This window comes from Equus asinus, chromosome 9, assembly GCF_041296235.1.
Source record: "Equus asinus isolate D_3611 breed Donkey chromosome 9, EquAss-T2T_v2, whole genome shotgun sequence".
In the NCBI taxonomy this organism is placed as follows: domain Eukaryota; kingdom Metazoa; phylum Chordata; class Mammalia; order Perissodactyla; family Equidae; genus Equus; species Equus asinus.
In genome coordinates this window covers 50,450,563-50,456,562 of record NC_091798.1, presented here as the reverse complement: position 1 = coordinate 50,456,562, position 6,000 = coordinate 50,450,563, and the positions used below count along the sequence as shown (strand labels likewise).

The following is a 6,000-nucleotide window of genomic DNA, read 5'->3' as shown; positions in this document are numbered from 1 at the left end:
AGCAATTAGAGGTTTGTATCTGCTTGGGTCGTCCAGACCCGGAGAAATTCTTTAGTGAGGAAGGTGGACAGTCAGAGAAGTAGATTCCAGAATTCATGTCCCGCCCAACCCACAAATGGAGAAAAGCCTTTTTCATCGTTTTACCTTTGTATCGTCGGTCCTCCCGGGGGCCTCCTTGGCCAGTCGGCAGAGGGAGCCATTCCCCAAGAAATCTCTGCGCCAGGCCTCCTAAGGGCCCGGAGGGATTTTCTTGCGGGTGCGGGGAGTTCTCTCTCCGCCCCGCCTGTAAGGCAGGCTCCCTCACTCCACAACCCCCGCCCCCCAACTCTCCTCGCCCCACCTTCCCAATCATTTTTGCTGCATCGCACACTCTTGCACGGTTAGCTCACCCATCCCGTCCCCGTCCCACATTTGCGCTCCCTCCCTGGCACCGCTAGGGACGTGCCGTCCACTCCAGCTGGTCGCTCGGGTGCTGTCCCTAGTCCCTCGAACCCTCATAGAGGCTCTAGAACACCTCCCGAGGACTTTGACGCCGAGGCGCGCACTGAATGTGGGTCGGGACGCAGAAGGGCACTCTCTCCGCCACCCCTTGGTTTACCCCCTGCGGTGACCCTACGGTTTGCCAAATTCGTGAGCGGACTATTGGCGGGGTCAGTCCTGGGCGGTGGAAGACGCTCAGGGCAGGGGCGACCTGCTACTGGGGCGCAGGAGTTGGGTAGGGAGGATCCTGCGGGTTGCACCAGGGACTGCTTGGGGAGCCAAGCGACCCCCCTTTCCGTCCCCCCAAAAGCGGTCACTGCCCCGGTGGCAGCAGCTGCAGCAGCGGCAACTGCTCGCATCCCGGGCCGGGATCGGGTTACTCCCCTCCTCCTCCAGCATCTTGGGCCAGACGGGGAAATCCTTATTCAAGTTTCCAGCGAGTACTTTCCCTGTGCTGAAAACTGGGCGGTCTGGAAACGCGCTGAGACCGGCCTCCTTTCCCGCGTCTCCACCTTTGAGCCCGAACGAAGACTCCCAAGTATCGCTCTTTTCTGGGACGCTGCTCGCAGGCTAACTGCGCTGTTTGGAACAGATTTTGTTTCTCGGCTGGCGTTGGTTGAAAACCAAGGGAAAAGGGTTGCGCTGCGAATCTGAGGATCTCAGGACCCTGGTAAGAGTTGGGCAAACTCAAACTCAGTTCTGGCGGCCGCCGGACCTTGGCCGGACGCTGGATGGTTTCTTATGGGTCCGGGGTACATTTCCTTGGCCAGGATACCCGGGTGCAGTGTGAGGTGGGGCGAGATGGGCTCAGTCTGGGTTGTTTACGTGTCTCAAGGGTTTATTGTTACTGTTTGCTTTTGGTTTTGTTACTTGGGATTGTGTAGGAACTTCTTGGAGGATTTTTCATGGGGAGACACCTCCATTCCGCACTTTATTTTGCATAATTTCTGCCTTGTGTTGCCTCGTCTGTGTTGACAGGTGTCATAGCTGGATGCAGGGAGGTTTGTGGGGAATCAGAATGAAAAAGAGTTTCAGTGGGGCCTTCCTTCCAGACCAGCTTCATTCTCCTCTGGGATCTTGACTTATTTTCTAAACTTTTCTTTCGATATTCAGATTGTTCAGATAACTCGTTGGACCTGGGGATGCTCCTCTTCCAGCGTTCTCAATGTCCTTAGGGGTGTCAGGATCACAGGCTGGGTGACTTAGACCAGGGGAGTCTCTTCCTTGTGGGAACGCCTGGCTCCTCAGGGAATGTTGGAAGGTGCCATTCTTCAAGCCATAGTTACTATAGAAAGATCTATCTTGTGTTGGTCTTTTCAATTGCTTTGACCTAGGACTTTCACCTCTGGTTTAGGGAAATATTTTGTCCTTATTTTTCTTTCTGGAATTAAGAATGACACCACTGAGTAAATGAAGTATTTAGTGATATTCTTGATGCTTCTTTAGCATCCTCACACGAGGATCCAATTTCTTTAGGGGATGTTAAAGTTTGGCATTTTATTAGCCCAAAAGTTCTTAGGCAGTGATATCCATGCTGTAGCCCTAGGCAGAGAGAATGCCGTTCCTTCTTGGTTCATCTTGCCTTTCTCCTTTATACCCTGAGTCTCACTTTGTGTATGTCCTTCCTTATGGATGAAAAGATTGGGATCAGATCATTTTATCCAGAAATGCCATTTTCCTGATGCGACTGCTCCAAGGGCTCAGCTTGTAGGGTACTTTTTGTTTTGCTGTTCTGAGGTCAAAGAGTTCAGTAGAGGTTGAGCTCTGAGACCAGGCAGCCTGGGGTCAACTCTCAACTCTGCCACTTTCCAGTTGTGTCATTTGGGGCAATTACTTAACCTCTCTATCTTCATCTGTAAAATCAGAACGATAATAGCAATGCTTACATCAGAGGGTTATAAACAGGATTTTAAGAGCTAATGCATGTGGAGTGCTAACAAGCCTGGCAGATAGTTAGCTATGATGATGATGATGTAGCCAACATTATTAACTCTTGTGTCACTATAATATAGCTAAGAGCTAGCTATTATTCCTACTTGCATGAGCTTTGAAGGCTGCACTCATGTGGGCTTCACGCCCACCTAGGATAGGATGCGTTGTCAAACTCAGCTCAGACATGATCTTTGTAGTGCTTTCTGCTGGGGCCCTTTCAGAGGAAAGAAAGGTGCATGTGACAGGGCTGGGATTTGTCGAGGGTCATGATTGGCTGCCAAAGGGTGCTTGGGACAGGCCATTAGGTGGGAAAGCTATACTCAGTTTACAAACTGTACCCTGCCTTCAAAACTGCCTGTATTAATATACCTCCTTTAACCTATTTTTTAGAGGCTGATCATTTGTTCAATAAATATTTATTAAGCCTCGATTACATTTCGAGCACTGGTCGAGGTTCTATAGTATTTAACTTGGTTGGCTTCATTTTGAAAATGCATATGCATGAGTATTTGCCTTATGTTCCTCCCCACCATTTCAAGCGTTTGAGGGCTTCATGTGACACTAGCACTCTATAAATTAAATCCCAAACACTTTTTAGCTATCGTGGTCTCAGTACCTGTTAAAATGAAGAGTACACATCACTGAGGAATTGGACAAAATATTCAGTATAACCTCTGGCAGTTTACTTCTCCCATCAGCTCCATCAGGCGTAAACTTGTGTTGGGAGGTAAGGAAAGAACGGGATACTCGCGGTGTTCCTTCTGACTCTGCGGTCCTTCAGTCAGCTGCCTTACTTCATTGGTGGTTGTTTTTGAACTTCCTTTTTTTTTTTTAACGTTTGTCTTAGGTACCTAAATGATGTCACTTCCATCATTGCATGTTAATCAAAGTGAATGATCATGCCGATAATTAATACAAAAGGAGAAGTATTTAGCTCTGCTTGTATTTCATCAGCTATTCTCAGCTTTGGTTAGATTGAACTGTGAGAAATTGTCAAAATTTGACCATTTTTGACCTACGTAAAATGGCGATTTCATATAGTTCAATCTGATGTAAATCCTCGCCCCATCTGCTTGATGAAGATGCAGTGAGTCTCGGGTGAGGTATGAAAAGTCTGCAGTGTTACAAGTTCACCAGGCGATTCTGTTGCAAACCCAAGTCACATGCACATTTAGTAGCAGTGGATTTACCTTCCAGATTCTCAGCTTGGGCTAATAGCATATTTCTAAGATAAAAATCTGATCATGTCATTCCCTTGTTTAAAAATCTTTGTTGGCTCCCCAGATGGCGAGCATCAGTGTCACCCAGGTACTCATTGAAAATAAAGATTCCAGGGCTTCATCCCAGATGGAAGGCCCAGAAATCTGCATTTGAGCAGATCTCCAAGTGAATCTGGTGGAGGTGACTTCAGATCACAGTTGGAGAAATACTGGTGTATAGCGTAAAGCCTGACCTTTTCCCCAGGATACACAGTACTAGCCTTGCACCATCTTCTCTGGGTCCTTTCTCTGCTTCCCTGTTCCCCACTGATCTGGATCTTGTTACTGTTCCTCAGAGAATGCATTGCCTGCTTTCTCTCCTTCCTGACCTAGCTGTGTGCTCTTCTCTCTGCCAGAAGGAAATGTCTTTGCTCCCCTTTTCTGTCTATCACCTACGTACTACCCATTCATCCTTCAAGATGCAGTTCAGATGTGATCTCCCTTCTGAAGGTTTTCCTAGTGCTCTCACATAAACTTAGTGATATCTCATGTGATTCCTATTCTTCTATGCAGATGGCTTTAATATAGCATCTATTGTGTTATATCAACTGTGTTTGTTATCTGGATGTTTCTCCAACTGATTGGTGAGTTTATCATTCCTTATTCTAAGCCTTTTTCCAAATGGCTGGCACATGGTAATTACATAATAAATGCCTAAAGAATGTGGGGGAAGAACAAATGAGTGAATGCTAATTGACGTTTTCTTAGCACACCAAGTGTTTGGAACAGTCACTATGTACGTACTAAGAGTTGTGGCAAAGCCAGTCAAGAATTTGCAATTTGGCTAGACATAGCCTACAAAGTTAGTAACCTGGAGTGGAAAAAGGACAAGATAGAATATCCTAAGAAGACTTACGAAACACCAAATGCCTCCGAATTAATGTTACGTGTTCCCCACTGTGGCAGCACTATGATCCAAGAGCTGAGTTGATCATACCTGGGATGGTTTTGGTTCTGAATGACAGTGCCAGGGCACTGGAATAGAAGAGCCAAGGCCAATACAAACAAACAGATTTTGCCTTGTGCTTTTCAGTTTATAAATACCTTTGTATTTGTTTTTGTATTTGATCAGAAACATGGTGACTGGTACAGTACTATTTTTCCTACATTAATACAGAGTGCATTCCTAAAAATAGGTCCAAAGGTTGTGTAAAAGCCTACATGTTAAAAGAGATGCTGGCCCTAGAGAGCCAAATATATTATAAAATGTCTAATTATATCTTGCCATTTAATGACCACAGCATTTAGTGCTTACGCCTTTCTTTAATTTTTCTTTCTTTAACTTTCCAAAATTTTGGTTATTTTCTCCTCAGTTGAACAACAATTGACCTGTTCAATACATTTCTGATTCAGACTAAAGATCTGCCATTTTTGGCATGTCTGATAGCTTTCATTTTTGTCTCGCTTATATTAAGTTTACGAGACAAAAACTTCTTGTAATTACTATTAGGTTTTAAATTTTTCCATTTCTCACTCATTTTTTGTAATAATGGAAATACGCAATAACATTTGAACAAGTGAACAAAAAAATCCCAGGGTAATGACAAACGTGGTGATGCTGCAAAAATTGAACATTTAGCTCATGGGTGGTTTCCAACACAAAGTAAGTAACAAAAAATGTTGATTTTCAGGCTGCTCTGTGAGAGTTCCAGTGACTTAGGGCGGGAAGGTAGCAGCTCGGTGCGTGAAGTACAAATGTCTAGATTGCTTGGACTTCAAACAAAGCAGTATTAAGAACTGCGTGTGCTCTCAGTTTCTCAAGGATTTGTACCCAGTATTTTGTTTTAAAAATTAGCTTAGTTTTAAGAATTAACTAAGATTCATTGGGTTTTGTTGATTTGTCTTCTTTTTCAGCTATGTTTCTAAAATGAACTTTCTCTACCTTCGTTTAAGCTTGCATCTGGCTGTATTTTTGTAAGTCTCTTAACTAGTCTCCTTTATTCATTCAGCCATGCATTCATTCATGTACTCATTCTCTCTATCATTTATTCATTCAGCCATGCGTTCATTCATCTACTCATTCTCACTATCTGAATTTCCCAAGATTTTGCACTTATCTCTTGTCTCTCTTTTCTTCACAATTTAAGGTTATTTTTCGCTGTGATCATTCTAACTCTTTTTAAAAGTAGTTATGCAGAGGATTAATTTATAGCACTTAATAAAAGGATTTCTCATACTGTGAGAAAAAAAGATACAAACTAGTGTTATTTTACTTTATGTAACTTTATTTAGAAAACTGCAGGTCATTGTGAGGATGTTATTTGGTGATGCATGCTCTGTGCCATTAGCCAATCTGGAAAGTGTGAAAGTGTTAATATATCCTGTTATT

At 44.0% G+C, this 6,000-nt stretch overlaps 1 protein-coding gene across 2 annotated transcripts in view; it reads left to right on the top strand.

Moving 5' to 3' along the window:
• The first annotated feature begins 254 nt into the window (after nt 1-254).
• Nucleotides 255-6,000, top strand: part of MEGF10 (multiple EGF like domains 10) — a 163,727-nt gene continuing 157,981 nt past the window's right edge. For both annotated transcript variants that reach the window (XM_014859529.3, XM_070517491.1), the window contains exon 1: nt 255-1,150. The gene's annotated coding sequence lies outside the window, so the exon portion shown is untranslated. The remainder of the gene's footprint in view (nt 1,151-6,000) is intronic.